Raw genomic sequence first — 23,771 nt, forward strand, 5'->3', positions numbered from 1 at the left:
GGATAAGTAGATAGTGGTGGATAAGTGATTGGAGAAGTGCATACGACTGACAGGAGGATTCCTAGGCTGCATGGGTACTACCTGGGTATTTACAGGAGTGTACCAATAGAATGTACCTGGTTAGAGGTCTACATGCATTGTGCACAGAATATTGTAGGTGTACTTGTGTTAGTGGCTAGGCCATTCCATAATACATGACTAGTAACTAGAATGATTACAGTGCTGCAAACCGAGTGCATGTTGAATTTATAAGTGCTTAGGTATTGGCAGACTGATAGGATAAGTAGATAGTGCAGGATGGATAATAGGAGAAGTGCACGGGACAGGCAGGAGAATTCCTAGACTGCATAGGTACTAACTGGGTATTTAGAAGAGTGTATCAATAGTATGTAGCTGGCTAGTGATCTGCATGCATAGTGCACGGAATATTGTAGCTGTACTTGTGTTACTGGCTAGGCCATTCCATAAGTACATGACTAGTAACTGCAATAATTACAGTGCTGCAAACAGAGTGCATGGCGAATTTATAAGTGCTTAGGTATTGGCGGAGTGATAGGAAAAGTAGATAGTGCTGAATGGGTGATTGGAGTAGTGCATGGGACAGACAGGAGGATTCCTAGACTGCATAGGTACTAACTGGGTATTTAGAAGAGTGTATCAATAGTATGTAGCTGGTTAGAGGTATGCATGGATAGTACACACAATATTGTAGCTGTACTTGTGTTAGTGGCTAGGCCATTCTATAAGTACATGACTAGTCATTGGAATGCTTACAGTGCTGCAAACAGAGTACATGGTGAATTTATAAGTGTTTAGGTATTGGCAGAGTGATGGGATAAGTAGATAGTGGTGGATAAGTGATTGGAGAAGTGCATGGGACTGGCAGAAGGATTCCTAGGCTGCATGGGTACTAACTGGATATTTACAGGAGTGTACCAATAGTATGTACCTTGTTAGAGGTCTGCATACATTGTGCACATAATATTGTAGGTGTACTTGTGTTAGTGGCTAGGCCATTCTATAAGTACTTGACTAGTAATTGGAATGCTTACAGGACTGCAAACAGAGTGCATTTTGATTTTATAAGTGCTTAGGTATTGGTGGAGTGATAGCATAAGTAGATAGTGCTGGAGGGGTGATTGGAGAAGTGCATGGGACAGACAGGAGGATTCCTAGAGTGCATGGGTACTAAATGGGTATTTAGAAGAGTGTATCAATAGTATGTAGCTGGTTAGAGGTGTGCATGCATACTGCACAGAATATTGTAGCTGTTCTTGTGTTACTGGCTAGGCCATTCCATAAGTACATAACTAGTAACTAGAATGATTACTGTGTTGCACACAGAGTGCTTGGTGAATTTATAAGTGCTTAGCTATTGGCAGAGTGATAGGATAAGTAGATAGTGCTGGAACGGTGGTAGGAGAAGTGCATGGGACAGTCAAGAGGATTCATAGATGGCATGAGTACTAACTGGGTATTTACAAGAGTGTATCAATAGTGTGTAGCTGGTTAGAGGTATCCATGCATAGTGCACACAATATCGTAGCTGTACTAGTGATACTGGCAAGACCATTCCATAACTACATGACTGGGTTATTGCAGGAATGAATCAGTAGTCTGCAGGGGGTTAGGGGACTGCATACATTGTGCACATTTGACTGAAGCAATGTGTGTCTTAATGCCTAAGTCATTGTAGAAGTGTATGGATAGTGACTGGATACTTAGAGTGCTGGTAGATGACAGCAGGGTGAGTTTAAAAGTGGTTGTGTTTTGGCACAGTGATTAGATAAGGACATGCTACTGGCTGAATGATTAGAGTATTGCAAGGAGACCACCTGAGGAAATTCATAAGTGTGTGGGGATTGACAGAGGTATTCAATTAGTACATGCTACTGGTAGATGACTCAAGAACTGCATTATGAGTGACAGAGTGATTGGGGGACTGTATGGTCAGTACCGGAGGTATTTAAGACATTAATGAGCAGTGAGTAGGTGGTTAGAGGTTTGTATGGCTAGTGCACAGGTGAATGTAGTAGTGGATGGATAGTGTTTGCATTACTTAATCTTACCTTTACAGTAGTAGATATCAAAATATTCTAAAAAATAATTCTAGTTGTTTTTTATAATTTTAATTTTAAAAACTTTCAAACTTTAGAATTAAGGTCTGTAAAAGAGAAGAAAAAAAACAGTTATAACATATAATTTTAAGAACACAACATAATTTGAGCATTAATGTAAATTATTTTGCTTGCCTTTTTTGCTGTTCACAGAATATATTGAATTTCACTATAGATAGTGATTTCAATGTTACTCATCCCATGACAGCGGGCAAAAAAAAAACCAATCAATAAGATTGTTTAAATAAAAACAAATCTGTGTCAAAAATATTTTCATCACACAAAAAAGAGGGGGGGACCAAGGAGCTAATAAAGGTCCAGTGTCCATGCTCCCTTTAACTATATATCAATCACCCAGAGGACACTGTTCCTGTGGCTTGGTGCAAAGAGTCACCCATGCCCTTAAAAAAGGATAATAAAGAAAAAAGGAAAGAAAAGAAGAGTGGAATAGGAACCTAGGTAAGGGACCCACTCAGGACAAGGAAGACCACTCTTTGTCCTCTAATGCCCTCACACACCCCGAAAGATGTCATGCTTCATCATCGGGCAGTTGCTCCTCGTAGGGCCGGCGCTGCAATTCCCTACGGGCCCCCGAAGGGTCACTTTGTCGGAGATCTTCTGAGGACTGCCGGAAGATGCATGCGGGTGTGTGAAGATTGGATCCTTTAAGGAGGGTGAAAAAAGTGCGTGCAATATTGTGAACATTTTAATAAAGGGTCATTATGCAGCGAATGTCAAAAAAATGTACCCCGAGCAGACACTGTCTGCCAAAAAATTGATAAAATCACCTGGAGGCACTCTATTTCTAGGTATCATGAGTCGACATGTTTCGCGCCTGTATTGCCATAAGGGTCATTGGCGCTTCTTCAGGACCAGGGTTATAGTTGATAAAATGAAGTGCACGTGATACAAAAATAAAATTCAATAAAATACCCTCTATATCGATCAGGGCAATAGTCTGTACTCCCTCAATGTGGTTACAGCTTAATGTTGGAAATCGCTCCTGATCAATTCCTAGGAAAGAGAAAAAAGAAAACATAACGGGTATGTGCATCAGTAAAACTTGATGCATCAATAGTGTGCCACAGCTGTGTGCACATCAACCACATTTTGAAAGCAGGTACAAGAATCATGTTAATGCATATATAACACATGATAGACCCAAGGCTCTATATAATATCAAAAAGACATTCCTCCCCATGGACAATGAAACATATTTGTGGCATGTAATTGTGTCAGAAGTGGTAAGAGATAGGACAGACACAGATGAAAATAAAAATAATAATAAAAATCCTCATCCCTTTGCAGGTAAGCCCCAGAGTAAATGTCTCTGAAAGAGACCATGGTCCCTAGTATTCAAGACTGAATGGCTTATAATGGGGATAATTGGTGCTCTGTCATCCTTACCTAATATTTAGAAGACGGTCGCTCCATTACCTAGAAGCATGGGACGCCCGCATATTATCGGGCTGAAACAACAAAGATATGGTTTTGAATACCGATGGTGAAAGTGCACAAATTATCAGTGGTCTATCCTCTAAAATCCAATTCCTCTATTATTCAAAAACTCACGGTTCTGCCTGGGCGATAGCTCCTGTGTACCTGCCCCGTCCATGCGTCTGCCAGAAAGAACCTGATTCTGGCAGCGCGCGGGACTCAAATAGTTACGGGGGCAGGTATCGGGGCGGTTTCCCTTTCCGGGATAGCAGCACTGACTAGAACCCAATGCGCGTGCGCAAATGGAGGCCGTCAGTGCGCATATGTAAACAGGATGCACTGATCTCCTATACCTCAGAAAATGGGCATCCTGTCTATACCCCGTGCATAACGGTAGTTCATAAGTGGTTGTTGCCTGGAATGCTGATAACCGCATTCAAACAGCTCAAAAACTACCGAATGGAGGCTAAACTCTTTTGCATGTGACATCGATCTCACATGTAGAAAGACTCAACACACGTTGCGGTCTAAATAATTATAGTCAGTGCGGCGGCATATTACCATCCAAAACCGTCCCAGTCCAGATACACGTGTTAAAATTTACAGAAATCTTGTGATAAAAACCTTATATAATGTTGGGTGATCTAAGAATCCATAGACAAAGAGGAAATGGGAAAGGGCTGAGGAGGTGACCTAATTTCATGAACCTCAACTATCCTATAAACACTTTGTCCCCAAAGCTCTTTGTGCCATATCAAGTCCAGGGGGGGTCAGATGAACAGGAATCTTGCTATAACCAGTGCGTCAAATGCACCATGTCGTATTACCCACTGCCATCAGTGTAATAATGGGCTCATATACCTGAGAAATAGAAAATATGAAAATAAAGTAATAGAATGAGGTCCCACGGCTAACCGCCGTACTATATCTCTATCACACAAAAAAGAGGGGGGGACCAAGGAGCTAATAAAGGTCCAGTGTCCATGCTCCCTTTAACTATATATCAATCACCCAGAGGACACTGTTCCTGTGGCTTGGTGCAAAAAGTCACCCATGCCCTTAAAAAAGGATAATAAAGAAAAAAGGAAAGAAAAGAAGAGTGGAATAGGAACCTAGGTAAGGGACCCACTCAGGACAAGGAAGACCACTCTTTGTCCTCTAATGCCCTCACACACCCCGAAAGATGTCATGCTTCATCATCGGGCAGTTGCTCCTCGTAGGGCCGGCGCTGCAATTCCCTACGGGCCCCCGAAGGGTCACTTTGTCGGAGATCTTCTGAGGACTGCCGGAAGATGCATGCGGGTGTGTGAAGATTGGATCCTTTAAGGAGGGTGAAAAAAGTGCGTGCAATATTGTGAACATTTTAATAAAGGGTCATTATGCAGCGAATGTCAAAAAAATGTACCCCGAGCAGACACTGTCTGCCAAAAAATTGATAAAATCACCTGGAGGCACTCTATGTCCAGGTATCATGAGTCGACATGTTTCGCGCCTGTATTGCCATAAGGGTCATTGGCGCTTCTTCAGGACCAGGGTTATAGTTGATAAAATGAAGTGCATGTGATACAAAAATAAAATTCAATAAAATACCCTCTATATCGATCAGGGCAATAGTCTGTACTCCCTCAATGTGGTTACAGCTTAATGTTGGAAATCGCTCCTGATCAATTCCTAGGAAAGAGAAAAAAGAAAACAAAACGGGTATGTGCATCAGTAAAACTTGATGCATCAATAGTGTGCCACAGCTGTGTGCACATCAACCACATTTTGAAAGCAGGTACAAGAATCATGTTAATGCATATTTTTTAAGGGCATGGGTGACTTTTTGCACCAAGCCACAGGAACAGTGTCCTCTGGGTGATCAAAAATATTTTCAACATAGTCAACTATCGCTGCACATTGCGTAAAAAAACATCCTCAATAACATTGCATATAATACAAATATCAAATATATAAAATGCTTCTTTCTAAGAGAATTTTGTCACTACAATATGAAAGAACAGAAACAATAATTCAATCAGCAATTCTTCATAACTTCCATATACTCTAAATGATGTTCTTTAAAACATTTACTGTCAGAATATCCCAGAAAAACTGCTTAATTCATATCAAAATCTTCCCCCTAGGCCAAATGATATTCCTGAAATCCTTTATACTGAAATTGTCCAAAGTAATCTTAGTAATTCATATTAACATATTCCCAATAGGGCGAATTATGTTCTTAGAACTTTGGCTTTAAAAATATTAGGTATGAATTTGGTAATTTATTAGGCAAACGATATCTAAAAACCAAATGAGCATCATTACAATATGTCCATCCTTTATTGCATTTTAAATAGACAGTGTAATGTCCAGATGTTGTAGAAGGTCCATTGTGGAAAATATTTGCTACTGCTACAAAAGTTCTTCCTGATATTGATAGTTGACTTGCTACAAAAAATGTTATTAAAGTTTCCAATTTTCTTCCATCTGCTCTACAACATTGTATCATTAAAATTATATATTGTCCAAATCTTTTTATAAATAATTTTGATAACATTTCTGATTTGCATTGGCTACACTCCATGTTTTGATTAGCTGATTTAACTAATTTGTTGAAAGACACTGTTTTAGAATCTGGTATTATCAAATATATGAATCTTTCAGTGTCTATGTTAGTGGTAGAAGTAAATGTACAATTTTCACATTCATGTTCCCATCTATAATGAAGTCCAAACAGATTTTCAATTTCTATTCCTTCATCTTCCAATACTGCAAGCATATACATTAGAAATTCCTGAGCATCTTGTTGCACATTCTGTGTAAATTGCAAAGAACCAGAACATATATCCAGAAGATTCAGAATATCAGAAACACTTTGGATTTTACTTTTATCAGTTTTTCAAAAATAGAATGCAACAAGGAGCAAAACCTTTTTTCTCGATTCTCCATAATTTGCTGTTGGAGATTTTCTTGGAAAAATGCAACATTCACCACTAGATTAGCATAGCAGTTGATACCTGAACTATTTTCTAACTGATATCCTACAATCTCTTCAAAAGTGCCCTTTTTATTTTTGTTTGAAATCTCAAAATTATCTTGATTTTTTTTCTTCTTTTCAACTTCACTACAGATATTCTCATATCTTCGTTTTCAACCTACTACACGCTTTTCATATATAGGATATTCACCTGAATTGGGAGCATACAGTCTTCTTACACTCTCTTACACAATTTGCATCTGCACTAATATTTCCCTCATCAAAAACAATCAAATGCAATCCAGATAACGTTCTGACTCGGGACAAAGCAACATATGCCATACCCTCTCTAAATACGGTACTTCCAATGTTTACCAAAGCACTGTCTACACTTAAACCTTGAGATTTATGAATAGTCACCGCATATGCCAAAGAAAGAAGAAACTGTTTTCTACGAACATACAAATCTTTAACAAGCAAAAAACTAACCGAACAACAAGCAATTTGTTTTACTTCTTCAATCTGAGCAAATTTGATTTTCAAAAATTCAATTCCATCTCTATTTTGATCATTAACAAAATCAACAACTTTTCCTACTGCTCCATTTACAAAACCTTTTTCCACATCCAAATTACGCCGTAAAATTACCCGACAGTTTACACATACATATAAATTCTTTTCTAAACCAGCATTTTAGACATAGATTTTTCCAAAGAATCCAATTTTGCTTTTAATTTTTCCATCAAAATAATTGTTATTCCTTCATGCTCTATTTTATCAATGGCTTCCATTTTTATTATTTGTTCTTTTTCGAGCTTTAAAAGTTCTTCATTGAATGTAGAACACTCTCGCAGTGTTGGCATTAGGCAGATTCTAGATTTATTTTCTGTAATTTCTTTGTATGTTTCTTCAGGAACTATATTTTCATTTGGAAACAAGTTTGTAAGTAGCCGACTTTGCAAAGCTTGTTTGCCATGTTCTGTCAATACTCCAATTCTTATATCTTGGAAGAATGGTTCCATAATCTACATAATTTGACTGTCGCATATTTGTAATAATTTCTTTGTATTCAAAATATGACCAAATGTTAACTTTTCCAACACTTCTCAAAGCCTTTCTTGTGTCTTCTAAACAAGCGTTTTAAATACTGGTTGCCCTTTTACAGGAGTAAATTGCAGTAGATCACCAAAAACAATCACTTGTTTTCCTCTAAATAAGACATCGTATTCTATTTTTAAAATTTGCTGCATACTTAAATGCACAAAGGCAAGCATTAAGTTTGAGACCATGCTCACCTCATCAAAAATCAGAAGTTTCATTTTCCTTAGCACTCTTGAAACTTCATAACAAGCTTCTCCAGATAGCTTGTGATATTTCAATTTATGTTCATGCTCTACAGGTAGCATTAGTAAACGATGTAATGTAATTCATTTAACCCCTTCGCTATTGGGCCTTTTCCCCCCCTGTGCTAAGCCTTTTTTTGGCTATTTAGGGAAGTGCGCGCTTAGGCCTCTGTAACTTTTTGACCACATAAGGTATCCACGCCAAATTTGCGTACTTTTCTTCCAACATCATGGGGATTCTAAAGGTACCAAGAGTTTGTGGATTCCCATGGAGGGGTCCCAGAAATCAGCCAAAATACAGCAAAAATTAGTTTTTGGGGGGAAAAATTGAAAAAACGGGCTGCAAATTAAAGTGTCTGGGTTTTTCCCTGCAAATGTTATCAAAAAAGGGTTTGTGAGGCTGAAATCACCATTTTCCCAGCTTTTAGGGAATGACAGACTTTTGTCAGAAAACCAACATTTTTTTACACAGTTTTGGCATTTTTCTGGGACATAGCCTATTTTTGCTATTTTTTGTGCTTTCAGCCTCCTTCCAGTTAATGGTAGAAATGGGTGTGAAAGTAATAATGGATCCTGGAAAGCTATACATTTTAGAAAAGTAGACAAAATACTGAATTCAACAAAGGGGTCATTTGTGTAGATCCATCAAGGTGTCTTGATGGAGCCTTTTGTGTCAACGTTTTCACCTGTAACATCTTCTAAATATGACAGCTCTTTGAAAGCAATATACCGTTACATCCGCTGGACCGTCCTGGTTGTGGGGATATATAGGACTTGTAGGTTCACCAAGAACCCGACGAACCCAGAGTCAAAAACTGAGCAGCAATTTGAAATGGTTTTTTATTAAGTTCAGGGTATATAGCAATTATTGTGGGAAAATATATTGGAAAAATCTGTATGAAAGACATCTATGTATTTCTGAAATGGGAACAAATTATAGAGTATAGAAACGGTACATATTTGCACATTTTCGAAATTGGGAATACTCATACTGGCATGAGAATTATTGGACATTTTTCAAAATGACTTCTTTTTTACACAATGTCTTTCATTTGGAAGGCAGAAACGCATCAAAAATCAATAGGTAATAGCAGTTGCTTTACACATCTGAATTACCCTAAGTCTTCTGATAAAAATGGTACCTCACTTGTGTGGGTCGGCCTAGTGCCCGCGACAGGAAACGGCGCAAAACACAACGTGGACACTCCTCAATTTCGCAGGGAAAAAATGACCCTTTTCTGGCAAAGTGCGTAGCTGTAGTTTTTGAACCCTAGCTCTTCCGGCACCTACGGAAACCTAGCAATCCTATACATTTTTGAAAACTAAACACCCAGGGGAATCCAGGATTGGGTGACTTGACTGCCTCTCACCAGGTGCTGTTACCCAGAATCCCTTGCAAACCTTAAAAATTGTCCAAAAAAAACACATTTTCCCCACATTTATGTGGTGGAAAGTTCTGGCCTCTGCGTGGATTCACAAATTTCCACCCACCCCACGTTCCCCAAAGTCTTACAAGAAAAATGGTACCTCACCTTTTTAGGTCAGCCTAGTGTCCGCGACAGGAAACGGCGCAAAACGCAACGTGGTCACACCTCAAATTCGCAGTGAAAAATTACCCTTTTTTTGCAAACTGCCTAGTTGTAGTTTTTTAACTCTAGCTCTGCCGGCACCTAGGGAAACCTATCAAATCTATACATTTTTTTAAACTAGACACCCAGTGGAATCCAGGATGGTGTGACTTGACTGCCTCCCACCAGGTTCTGTTACCCAGAATCCCTTGCAAACCTCACAAATTGTCAAAATAAACACATTTTTCCCACATTTCTGTGGTGGAAAGTTCTGGAATCTGCGTGGATCCACAAATTTCCACCCACCCCACGTTCCCCAAAGTCTTCTGAGAAAAATGGTACCTCACTTGTGTGGGTCAGCCTAGTGCCCGCGACAGGAAACGGCACAAGACGCAACGTGGTCACACCTCAATTTCTCAGTGAAATATTACCCTTTTTTGGCAAAGTGCCTAGCTGTAGTTTTTGAACCCTAGCTCTGCCGGCACCTAGGGAAACCTAGCAAACCTATACATTTTTTTAAACTAGACACCCAGGGGAATCCAGGATGGGGTGACTTGACTGCCTCCCACCAGGTTCTGTTACCCAGAATCCCTTGCAAACCTAAAATATTGTCCAAAAAAATACATTTTCCACACAATTCTGTCGAGGAAAGTTCTGGAATTTGCGTGGATCCACAAATATCCACCCACCCCACGTTCCCAAAGTCTTCCGAGAAAAATTGTACCTCACTTGTGTGGGTCAGCCTAGTGCCCGCGACAGGAAACGGCACAAGACGCAACGTGGTCACACCTCAATTTCTCAGTGAAAAATTACCTGTTTTTGGCAAAGTGCCTAGCTGTAGTTTTTGAAACCTAGCTCTGCCGGCACTTAGGAAAACCTAGCAAACCTATACATTTGTGAAAACTAGACACCCAGGGGAATCCAGGATGGGGTGACTTGACTGCCTCGCACCAGGTTCTGTTATCCAGAATCCCTTGCAAACATAATACATTGTAAAAAAAAAAACATTTTCCCCACTTTTCTGTGGTGGAAAGTTCTGGAATCTGCGTGGATCCACAAATTTCCACCCACCCCACATTCCCCAAAGTCTTCCGAGAAAAATGGCTCCTCACTTGTGTGGGTCGGCCTAGTACCCGCGACAGGAAAGGGCACAAGATGCAACGTGGTCACGCTTTTCGCCCTAAGTGGGATGGGTATTCCCAGACGTGGGACCCGTGCTCACTACGCCACTGGAGTCAAGCTATCCTGGCTGATGACGGCTGATAGCCAGAAACCGGTCCTAGGATGCTTGATTCCGGTCCAGGGAAGACATGGCTTGGCAGTTCGGGCTGGATGTTCCCATGAGGCACAGGGTCAAGACTGATTTGCATATGGCCATGTCTGAACTGGGGTGGCGTAGTGGGCAAAAGAACGATGGATTTAACCCAGATCTCTTGACTGGGGGACAATGACTGCATTGTCAGCATTCCGTCCATCATTTGTTTGTTGGCACGCTTTTCGCCCTAAGTGGGATGGGTATTCCCAGACGTGGGACCCGTGCTCCCTACGCCACTGGAGTCAAGCTATCCTGGCTGATGACGGCTAATAGCCAGAAACCGGTCCTAGGGTGCTTGATTCCGGTCCAGGGAAGACATGGCTTGGCAGTTCGGGCTGGACTGTTCCCATGAGGCACATGGTCAAGAGTGATTTGCATATGGCCATGTCTGAACTGGGGTGGCGTAGTGGGCAAAAGAACGATGGATGTAACCCAGATCTCTTGACTGGGGGAGAATGTCTGCATTGTCAGCATTCCGTCCATCATTTGTTTGTTGTAACGCAAACCGCAACATGGTCACACCTCAAATTTGCAGTGAAAAATGACACTTTTTTGGAAAAGTGCCTAGCTGTAGTTTTTTAACCCTAGCTCTGCCGGATCCTAGGGAAACCTAGCAAACCTATACATTTTTTAAAGCTAGACACCCAGGGGAATCCAGGATGGGGTGACTTGACTGCCTTCCACCAGGTTCTGTTATCCAGAATCCCTTGCAAACCTAAAAAGTTGTCCAATAAAACACATTTTCCCCACTTTTCTGTGGTGGAAAGTTCTGGAATCTGCGGGGATCCACAAATTTCCACCCACCCCGCATTCCCCAAAGTCTTCCGAGAAAAATGGCACCTCACTTGTGTGGGTCCGCCTAGTGCCCGCGACAGGAAACGGCACAAGACTCAACGTGGTCACACCTCAATTTCTCAGTGAAAAATTGCCCTTTTTGGCAAAGTGCCTAGCTGTAGTTTTTGAACCCTAGCTCTGCCGGCACCTAGGGAAACCCAGCAAATCTATACATTTGTGAAAACTAGACACCCTGGGGAATCCAGGAAGGGGTGACTTTACTGCTTCCCACCAGGTTCTGTTACCCAAAATCCCTTGCAAACCTAAGAAATTGTCAAAAAAAACACATTTTCCCCACATTTCTGTGGTGGAAAGTTCTGGAATCTGCGTGGATCCACAAATTTCCACCAACCCCGCATTCCCCAAAGACTTCCAAGAGAAATGGTACCTCACTTGTGTGGGTCGGCCTAGTGCCCGCGACAGGAAACGGCGCAAAACACAATGTGGTCACACCTCAAATTCTCAGTGAAAAATTGCCCTTTTTGGCAAAGTGCCTAGCTGTAGTTTTTGAACCCTAGCTCTGCCGGCACCTAGGGAAACCCAGCAAATCTATACATTTATGAAAACTAGACACCCAGGGGAATCCAGGAAGGGGTGACTTTACTGCTCCCCACCAGGTTCTGTTACCCAAAATCCTTTGCAAACCTAAACAATTGTCAAAAAAACCACATTTTCCCCATATTTCTGTGGTGGAAAGTTCTGGAATCTGCGTGGATCCACAAATTTCCACCCACCCCGCATTCCCCAAAGACTTCCAAGAGAAATGGTACCTCACTTGTGTGGGTCAGCCTAGTGCCCGCGACAGGAAACGGCGCAAAACGCAATGTGGTCACACCTCAAATTCGCAGTGAAAAATGACCCTTTTTTGGCAAAGTACCTAGCTGCAGTTTTTGAACCCTAGCACTGCCGGCACCTAGAGAAACCTAGCAAGCCTATACATTTTTGAAAACTAGACACCCAGCGGAATCCAGGATGGTGTGACCTGACTGCCTCCCACTAGGTTCTGTTACCCATAATCCCTTGCCATCAAAAAATATTTTTTTTAAAACACATTTTCCCCACATTTCTGTGGTGGAAAGTTCTTGAATCTGCGTGGATCCACAAATTTCCACCCACCCCGCGTTCCCCAACTTCTGTCAAGAAAAATGGTACCTCACTTGTGTGGGTCGGCCTAGTGCCTGCGACAGAAAATGGTGCAAAACGCAACGTGGTCACACCTCAAAATTGCAGTGAAAAATTACCCTTTTTTGGAAAACTGCCTAGCTGTAGTTTTTGAACCCTAGCTCTGCCGGCACCTAGGCAAACCTAGCAAACCTATATATTTTTGAAAACTAGACACCCAGGGGAATCCAGGATGGGGTGACTTGACTGCCTCCCACCTGGTTCTTGTACCCAGAATCCCTTGCAAACCTAAAAAACTGTCAAAATAAACACATTTTCCCCACATTTCTGTGGTGGAAATTTCTGGAATCTGCGTAGATCCACTAATTTCCACCCACCCCACGTTCCCAAAGTCTTCCGAGAAAAATGGTACCTCACTTGTGTGGGTCAGCCTAGTGCCTGCGACAGGAAACGGTGCAAAACGCAACGTGGTCACACCTCAATTTCTCAGTGAAAAATTACCCGTTTTTGGCAAAGTGCCTAGCTGTAGCTTTTGAAACCTAGCTCTGCCGGCACTTAGGAAAACCTAGCAAACCTATACATTTGTGAAAACTAGACACCCAGGGGAATCCAGGATGGGGTGACTTGACTGCCTCGCACCAGGTTCTGTTATCCAGAATCCCTTGCAAACATAATACATTGTAAAAAAAAACATATTTTCCCCACTTTTCTGTGGTGGAAAGTTCTGGAATCTGCGTGGATCCACAAATTTCCACCCACCCCGCATTCCCCAAAGTCTTCTGAGAAAAATGGCTCCTCACTTGTGTGGGTCGGCATAGTACCCGCGACAGGAAAGGGCACAAGACGCAACGTGGTCACACCTTAATTTCTCAGTGAAAAATTACCCTTTTTTGGCAAAGTGCCAAGCTGTAGTTTTTTAACCCTAACTCTGCCGGCACCTAGGGCAACCTAGAAAACCTATATATTTTTGAAAACTAGACACCCGGAGGAATCCAGGATGGGGTGACTTGACTGCCTCCCACCTGGTTCTGTTACCCAGAATCCCTTGCAAACCTAAAAAACTGTCAAAATAAACACATTTTCCCCACATTTCTGTGGTGGAATTTTCTGGAATCTGCGTAGATCCACTAATTTCCACCCACCCCACATTCCCAAAGTCTTCCGAGAAAAATGGTACCTCACTTGTGTGGGTCAGCCTAGTTCCTGCGACAGGAAACGGTGCAAAACGCAACGTGGTCACACCTCAATTTCTCAGTGAAAAATTACCCGTTTTTGGCAAAGTGCCTAGCTGTAGTTTTTGAACCCTAGCTCTGCCGGCACCTAGGGAAACCTAGCAAACCTATACATTTTTTTAAACTAGACACCCAGGGGAATCCAGGATGGGGTGACTTGACTGCCCACCACCAGGTTCTGTTACCCAGAATCCCTTGCAAACCTAAAATATTGTCCAAAAAAATACATTTTCCACACAATTCTGTTGAGGAAAGTTCTGGAATCTGCGTGGATCCACAAATATCCACCCACCCCACGTTCCCAAAGTCTTCCGAGAAAAATTGTACCTCACTTGTGTGGGTCAGCCTTGTGCCCGCGACAGGAAACGGCACAAGACGCAACGTGGTCACACCTCAATTTCTCAGTGAAAAATTACCTGTTTTTGGCAAAGTGCCTAGCGGTAGTTTTTGAAACCTAGCTCTGCCGGCACTTAGGAAAACCTAGCAAACCTATACATTTGTGAAAACTAGATACCCAGGGGAATCCAGGATGGGGTGACTTGACTGCCTCGCACCAGGTTCTGTTATCCAGAATCCCTTGCAAACATAATACATTGTAAAAAAAAAAACATTTTCCCCACTTTTCTGTGGTAGAAAGTTCTGGAATCTGCGTGGATCCACAAATTTCCACCCACCCCGCATTCCCCAAAGTCTTCCGAGAAAAATGGCTCCTCACTTGTGTGGGTTGGCCTAGTACCCGCGACAGGAAAGGGCACAAGATGCAACGTGGTCACACCTCAAATTCGCAGTGAAAAATGACCCTTTTTTGGCAAAGTGCCTAGCTGTAGTTTTTGAACCCTAGCTCTGCCGGCACCTAGGGAAACCTAGCAAACCTATACATTTTTTAAAACAAGACACGCGGGGGCTTCCAGGGAGGTATGGCTTGCATGGATCCCCCAAAGTTTCCTTACCCAGAATTCCCTCCAAACCTCAATTTTAGCTGAAAAAAACACTTTTTTCACACATTTTTGTTTGGGAAAGTGTGGCATCACCGGGCTCACACAAATTTCCTTCCACCCAGCGTTCCCCCAGTTCTCCCGATAAAAATGGTGCCTCACTTGTGTGGGAGGCCCAAGTATCCGCAACAGGCAAGGGCCCAAAACGTAGTGAGGCGACATCAAAATTGCCTATCTCAAAACCACCTGGTTTTGCAAGGGGGGTCACCTGGGTTTTTGGCCCCGTGCTCCGTGGCCATCTAGGGAGACCTACCAAACCCACATATTTATGAAAACTCGACACCCGGGGGCTTCCAGGGAGGTAGGGCTTGTGTGGATCCCCCAATGTTTCCTTACCCAGAATTCCCTGCAAACCTCACTTTTAGCTGAACAAATCACTTTTTTCACACATTTTTTTGTGGGAAAGTGTGGCATCACCAGGCTCAAACAAATTTCTTAGCACTCAGCGTTCCCCCAGGTCTCCTGATAAAAATGATACCTCACTCGTGTGGCTGGGTCAAGTACCCGCGACAGGCTAGGGCCCAAAACCTATTGAGGTGACATCAAAATTACCTATCACAAAACAACCTGGTTTTGCAAGGCAGGTCCCATGAGTTTTTGACCCCGGGCTTGGCGACCATCTAGGGAAACCTACCAAACCCACACATTTCTGAAAAATAGACACTCGGGGGAGTTCAGTATGGCTTGCGTGGGTCCCCTAAAGTTTTCCTACCCAGAATCCCCTGCAAACCTCATATTTAGCTGAAAAAATCACCTTTTTCTCTAATTTCTGTGTGGAAAGTTCTAAAATCTATGGTGATCCACAAATTTCCTCCCACCCAGAGTTCCCCCACATCTCCCAATAAAAATGATACCTCATTTGCGTGGGTGGGTCAAGTACCCCCTACAGGCAAGGGCCCAAAACCTATTGAGGCGACATCAAAACAACCTGGTTTTGCAAGGGGGGGTCACCTGGGTTTTTGTCCCCGGGCTCGGCGGCCTTCTTGGGAAACTACCAAAACCAAACATTTCTGAAAACTAGACACCCGGGGGAGTCCAGCGATGTATGGCTTGTGTGGGTCCCCCAACGTTTTCCTACCCAGAATCCCCTGCACACCTCAAATTTAGCTGCAAAAATCCCTTTTTTCTCAAATTTCTGATTTCAGATTGGGGGCTACTGCACCCATCTTCCCCCCATGGGGGCAGAAAGGCTGTAATTTTTGCGGGTGTGGGATGGGACATTGACATGCCCATTTTGGGTGACCCCACCCTAATTAAAATTTGCCCAAAAAAATCCCTGGTGTCCAGTGGGCTTTCCACCCCCCCCCCCCCCGGGGGGGCAGAAAGGCTGTAATTTTTGTAGGGGAGGGGTGGTGACCTCGGCATGTCCATTTTGGGCAGTCCCCACCCTCCCTAATTATAAGTTTTTTATTCTAGTGGGCTTTTTGCCCCCCGGGGGCAGAAAAGGCTGTCATTTTTGCAGGGGGTGGGAGCATAGGCATGCCCATAATAGGCAGCCCCCACCACGAATTATAATTTTTTATAAAATCCCTGGTATCTATTGTGCTTTCTGCCCCCCCGGGGAGCAGATGGGGGGCAGTAGCCCCCATCTGCTCCCCCGGGGGGGCAGAAAGACTGTATCTTTGTGGCGTGATGGGATGAGGGCATTGGCATGTCCATTTTGGGCAGCACCCACCCCTAATTATTTTTTTTTTATATCCGTGGTATCTAATGGGCTTTCTGCCCCCCCAGAGGCAGATTGGGGGCTACTGCCCCCATCTGCCCCCCGGGGGGGGGTAGAAAGTCTGAGATTTTGTGGCCGGGGGGTGGGGGCATTGGCATGCCCATTTTGGGCAGCCCCCACCCCTAATTGAAATATAAATGAAAATCCCTGGTATCTAGTGAGCTTTCGGCCCCCCCCCCCCGGGGATCAGGTTGGGGGCTACTACCCCATCTGCTCCCCGGGGGGCAGAAAGTCTAAATTGGCCCCAATGTTTATGGGGGAGCAAAGGCTCTTGCCCAAGGGCCGCTCCCCCCTCCCTGGTGTCTAGTGGGTGGATCCCTGCTTGGGGATCCACTGGGGAGGGATACCATTGGAAAGGGGAGACTCTCCCCTTTCCAATGATACCTCTGCCATATTTCTACGTGCTCAGGGGGCTGAGATAGCCCCCTGAGCATGTAGAAAGTGAAACTGAAATTAACCCAAAGGTTAATTTTAGTTTCGGTTTCTGTGAAATGACGACAGCGCGAGGTGCACGCTGATCGTCCTTTCAAAGAAACCAGGGAGGGGGCCTCGGGAGCTGGGGAATCTCTTTCCCAGCTCCTGAGGCTCTGGGGGAGAAAAGGAAATCCCTCTGCTGACTGCAGCAGAGGGATTTTGTGCCCCTGTTCTCATGACGGAATGGTTCCGTCATGAGCACAGGAGCACCGATGCTCATGATGGAACCATTCCATCATGAGCATCGAAGGGGTTAATGGTGTGTGCTGCCAACCCAGTTGGAGCAGTTACAACACAAGACAAATGTGAGTCAGTTGTTTTCTGTAGATAACTGGTCAAAACTTTAATTAAGAAACTTTCTCCTGTACCAGCTTGACCACTGACATACATTTGGCTAGGTTGAAATGATGTGCATGTGCATTCTTTTTTTACAAGAAGACAACCATGGTCGATCTGTTGTTTCACTTGCTGATATATTTCTTTCTGTTCAATATTTAGTTGTTCTTCCAAGTTTCCTAAGTCTTAAACTTAATTTCTTTATTAATTCAAAAGCCTTTTTAAACAATAGTTTCAATCTCTTTCTTCTTTTTATAAAATGCTGATCTTTTTTTATATTTCTTCACATCTTTTAACGAATTAAAGACAACTGTTTTGTAAAACATTCTTTTCCTTATTTCATCAAATTGATTATTTCTCCTTTTACCATACATTGTTTTTGGAGAATGTAATTTCCCATTAATGTCTCCTTTTCTTTGTTTATTCTTCTTTGTTGTTGAAGCATTCTTTCTACTTTCCACATTGTGCACACTGTTTCTAGCCTTTGAAAGTTTTTAAATAAATACTTTTGTTTTCCTACCGCAAGACTTTTTCTTTTTTCCCACATGTTGTTGTTCATCTAATTCTCGCTGTTGTCTTTTCTTCAAATAATACTCCTTTTTTTGTTGTTTCCTCTTTTCTGTTATTCTAGTCAAGGTAAGGTTTTTTTAATGACGATGAACAATATCTGTTAAAAAAAATATATATAATATTAATAAAATAAATCTATAAAATATACTATTGTATTAGTAAACAAACACTTTGTACATAAAAACCATTTAAACGATTTGTGTTTACGTGTTTAGAGGACTGCATCAATAGTGGATAGATGATTGTAATACTGGATGTATTAGTATCTGGGTCATTCCATGAGTACATGGGTACTGACTGGATGATTAGAGTACTGCAACTAAAGAGAATGGTGAATTTATAAGTGCTTGTGTTTTGGCACAGTGATTAGATAGGGACATGGTTCTATCAGGATGATTGCAGGAGTGAACAGAGAGTGACAGTGTGATTGGGGCACTGCATGAGTACTACCTAGGTTATTGCAGGAGTGAATCAGTAATCTGCAGGGGGTTAGGGGACTGAATAGATTGTGCACATTTGACTGTAGCACTGCGTGTCCTAATGCCTGAGTCATTCTACAAGTGCATGAATACTGACTGAATAGTTAGAGTGCTGGTAGGTGACAGGAAGATGAGTTTATAAGTGCTTGTATTTCAGTACAGTGATTAGATAAGGACATGGTTCTGTTAGGATAATTGCAGGAGTGGACAGAGAGTGACAGTTTGATTGGGGCACTGCATGAGTTCTACCTAGGTTATTGCAGGAGTGAATCAGTAATCTGCAGGGGGTTAGGGGACTGGATAGATTGTGCACATTTGACTGTAGCACTGCGTGTCTTAATGCCCGAGTCACTGTACAAGTGCATGGATACTGACTGGAAAGTTAGAGTGCTGGTAGTTTACTGCAGGGTGAGTTTATAAGTGCTTGTGTTTTGGCACAGAGATTAGATAAGGACATAGTTCTGTCAGGATGATTACAAGAGTGGACAGAGACTGAGAGTGTGATTGGGGCACTGCATGAGTACTACCTGGATTATTGCAAGAGTGAATCAGTACTCTGCAGGGGATTAGGGGACTACATCGATTGTGCACATTTGACTGTAGCAATGCATGTCTTAATGCCTGAGTCATTGTACAAGTGCATGGCTAGTGACTGTATAGTTAGAGTGCTGGTAGTTGACAGCAGGGTGAGTTTATAAGTGCTTGTGTTTTGGCACAGTGATTAGATAAATACAAGCTTCTGATAGGATGATTCCAGGAGTGGACCGAGAGAGACAGTGCGATTGGTGGACTGCATGGGTACTACCTGGGTTATGCAGGAGTTTATCAGTAGTCTGCAGGGGGTTAGGGAACCACATAGATTGTGCACATTTGACTGTACCACTGAGTGTCTTAATGCCTGAGTCATTGTACAAGTGCATGGATAGTCACTGGATAGTTAGAGTGCTGGTAGTTGTCAGCAGGGTAAGTTTATAAGTGCTTGTGTTTTGGCACAGTGATTAGATAAGGACATGATTCTGTCAGGTTGATTGCAGGAGTGGCCAGAGAGTGACAGTGTGATTGCTGAATTGCATGGCTACTACCTGGATTTTTAAAGGAGTGAATCAGTAGTCTGCAGGGGGTTAGGGGACCGCATAGATTGTGCACATTTGACTGTAGCACTGCGTGTCTTAATGCCTAAGTCATTCTACAAGTGCATAAATACTGACTGGATAGTTAGAGTGTTGGTAGTTGATAGGAGGGTGAGTTTATAAGTGTTTGTGTTTTGGCACAGTGATTACATAAGGACATGGTTCTGTCAGGATGATTACAGGAGTGGACAGAGAGTGACAGTGTGATTGCTGGACTGCATGCCTACTGTCTGGGTTATTGCAAGAGTGAATCAGTAGTCTGCAGGGGGTTAGGGGATGGCATATATTGTGCACATTCGACTGTAGCACTGTGTGTCTTAATGCCTGAGTCATTGTACAAGTGCATGGATACTGACTGGGTAGTTAAAGTGCTGGTAGTTGACATCAGGGGGAGTTTATAAGTGCTTGTATTTCAGCACAGTGATTAGATAAGGACATGGTTATGTTAGGAGAATTGCAGGAGTGGACAGAGAGTGACAGTGTGATTGGGGCACTGCATGAGTACTACCTGGGTTATTGCAGGAGTGAATCAGTAATCTGTAGGGGGTTAGGGAGATAGATAGATTGTGCACCTTTGACTGTAGCCCTGCGTGTCTTAATGCCTGAGTCATTGTACAAGTGCATGGATACTGAATGGATAGTTAGAGTGCTGGTAGTTGACAGCAGGGTAAGTTTATAAGTGCTTGTATTTCAGCACAGTGATTAGATAAGGACATGGTTATGTTAGGATAATTGCAGGAGTGGACAGAGAGTGACAGTGTGATTGGGGCACTGCATTGGTACTTCCTGGATTATTGCAGGAGTGAATCAGTAGTCTGCAGGGGGTTAGGAGGCTGCATAGATTGTGCACATTTGACTGTAGCACTGCATGTATTAATTCCTGAGTTTTTGTACAAGTGCATGGATAGTGACTGGATAATTAGAGTGCTGGTAGTTGACAGCAGGGTGAGTTTATAAGTGCTTGTGTTTTGGCACAGAGATTAGATATGGACATGGTTCTGTCAGGATGATTGCAAGAGTGGACAGAGAGTGACAGTGTGATTGGGGCACTGCATGAATACTACCTGGATTATTGCAGGAGTGAATCAGTTGTCTACAGGGGGTTAGGGGACTGCATAGATTGCGCACATTTGACTGTAGCACTGTGTGTCTTAATGCCTAACTAGGAGATTGGACAATATAGAACCAGTAAATCACTTCTCATGTACTTATAACATCACATATTCACTACCTTTACACTCCTCTAATCAGTCAGGCACCTCTCATTAATTCAGTAAATATACATACAACAATATACATACAATCTAAACAAATACATGAGTCATAAATACTATCTACCGAAGAATTTAACTACTACATACCAGAAAGAGTAAAATGTACTGGTTTTCTTTTACGCTACATATTGTCCATTAAATCTAGAAATATGCAACATCATCAAACTCTACCTCTCAACAGACTTAATGAAGAGTAATAAACAACACCTTTTTTATGAGGATTTCTAAAACCGCACAAACTGTACAAACTAATAAGAAAATCGTAATTATTAACACCTTTTATGATTATCTTGGAAACAGCACAGTTGTACCTCATTTTACCAAACTATCCATAATAATGCAAGATTATTAAACTATACATTTTTACAGAGAAGAAATAATCATGCCTAATAAACTACACCTTATATGAACATTTTAGAAAATACACATTCTAAGTGAATATTTAACCAATTAATAATAAATAGGAGGCATCATTCAACTATACCTTTCAACACACTTAAAAATATATATATTACTGTACATACTGTTTTTTAAACAAACTTCAAATACAATATAAATTATCCCAATATACATCTGTACATTTAATAATTTAATTCAAACAGCACAGTTTCATAAAAATGTCAAATCTATTTTAAATAAACCTCAAAAATATATATCTCACCTTTGAAATAAATCTGTTGACTGAAAAATCTCACACAGTCAGACAGTATTTTGTTTAACACACAGTCAATATTGAACATCACACTTTCCAAAGTCAAACCAGTATTGGCAGAGTTTCCCTCTATTTTTCCATACATATACACATAAGCCACAAATGGCATTGCTTCCCAGTGTTTTTCAAATTGAAAAACAAATTTCCATTGGTCATATTTCCAATATTTGTTACTAACCAATAAGAAACATGCTTCTCACCCTATATTTGAATGTAGACTGTCCTTAAACAGCCAATCAAATCTCTACTTTCTTAAAAACAGCATCTTGTCCACCATTTTAGATAGATTTCATTCTACCACCTGCCTACCTCAGCTACAGACATCTTTTGATTACCTACAAAGATCCCTTCAAGATGCTTTCAGTGTTGATTGTTGGGCACAGATATGTTTTCTGGTGCAAAAGGTATGCTGAAAGCAGAGGTAATGACAAAGACCTAGCTTTGCAAAATGTAGACATTAAATGGATTGGACTGCGAGGATTAAAGTGGCACCAATTGATGCCATTGGTTAAAACCTTTATGCATCTCCAACCCCCTGACCTCATGATTGTGCACTGCTGAGGCAATGGCCTAGGTACATTGACTTGGGTATGTCTGGAAATGCTAATGAAGGACACCTTTGCAAAAATGATGTTGTTTTCCAACCAAACTGCCTTTGTCTACTCTAACATATGCCAAAGACAGAAATGGAAGTGTTCCAATCAATTTTGTCCACAGATTGAGAAAGCTAGAAAAAATGTCAATAAAGCTGTTTCTGCTTATCTCACAGACCATAGTATGGGGTCCATATACAACAACAATCTGCGTTTTGATATGGATGGCATCTACAGGAGTGATGGTGTACATTTCACAGATAAGGGGAACAGAGTCCTTCTCAACAACTTAAGACTCTGCATCAGCACTTACATGTAGCCACAAAAAATCTCCCAATAAACACAAGGGCTCTTTTTAGAGCCACCCAATATCCTAACATATAACCTAGGTTAATAATAAAAAAACTTACATATTTTTGATGGAAGTTCCACACCCAGTGCGACTGGGAGTCGCACACCCATCGTGTTTACACCAGGGAGCCACACTGGGAGCCATGCACCCATCGCGTTCACACCAGGGGGCCACACTGGGAACCGCGCACCCCTTGTGTTCACACCAGGAGGCCGTGCTGGGATTCACGCACCCCTCGTGTTCACACCAAGGGTCGCGCTGGGAACCACGCACCCCTCGTTTTCACACCAGGGGGTCGCGCTGGGAACTGCACACCAGGGGGCCACACTGGGAACCGCGCACCCCTTGTGTTCATACCAGGAGGCCGTGCTGGGATTCACGCACCCCTCGTGTTCACACCAAGGGTCGCGCTGGGAACTGCACACCCCTCATGTTCACACCAGGGGGCCATGCTGGGAACCACACACCTCTCGCGTTCACACCAGGGGGCCGCTCTGGGAGCCGCACACCTCTCGTGTTCACACCAGGGCCGCGCATCTCTCGCGTTCACACCAGGGAGCCGCGCTGAGCGCTGCGCTAGGGTCCCGACTCCAAATTTTACGAACAAAAAAACGGCCCCTACCAATAATTTATCTTTGCCCCGGGGACCCAATCCCCTGGGGCCTAGCCACTTTGTTGGGGACTGTGGGGGGAGCCCCAATGCCCCCACGGTCCCGCCGGCTCCCCGCTTCCTGCGGGAGCCGGTATTGCTTTTCCACATGGGGAATTGCTGACATGCAGCTCCCCGTGTGGACAAGCAATCTGCTTTGAATTTGGAAGAGAGAGCAGGTTTCCCTGCTCTCTCTTTCAAAATCCAAACCAGAGTTTGCTATGGTAGAGCGGGAGACATGCGAACACCCTACCATAGCAAACAGAAGTGTCTCGGGTGGGCACCCTGGGACACTGCAGGAGCCGGCCATGGGGGTTGGTGGTTCCCAGGGCCATTGAAGGCTCCAGGAGGGGTGCTGTCTGGGCCCCCTCCCAACTTTTGCAAAGCCCTGGGAGGTGGTAGTCCCCAGGGCTCGTGGGTCCATAATCGACCCCCACATTTACACAGTTCGTGCCTTGGAGAGGTGGTGGTCCCCGGGGCATGTGGGGGAGGATCGAGCCCCCCACACAGGTAATTTTATTTTAAAAAGAGAGCCCCAGGGAGGTGGCAGTCCCCGG

General features: G+C 42.9%; 1 pseudogene; it reads right to left on the minus strand.

Moving 5' to 3' along the window:
• Positions 1 to 16,456: 16,456 nt before the first annotated feature.
• Positions 16,457 to 16,532, minus strand: LOC146863964 (small nucleolar RNA SNORA17; annotated as a pseudogene).
• Positions 16,533 to 23,771: the final 7,239 nt, after the last annotated feature.

The sequence above is a fragment of the Triturus cristatus genome, chromosome 2_1, assembly GCF_964204655.1.
Source record: "Triturus cristatus chromosome 2_1, aTriCri1.1, whole genome shotgun sequence".
Lineage (NCBI taxonomy): Eukaryota > Metazoa > Chordata > Amphibia > Caudata > Salamandridae > Triturus > Triturus cristatus.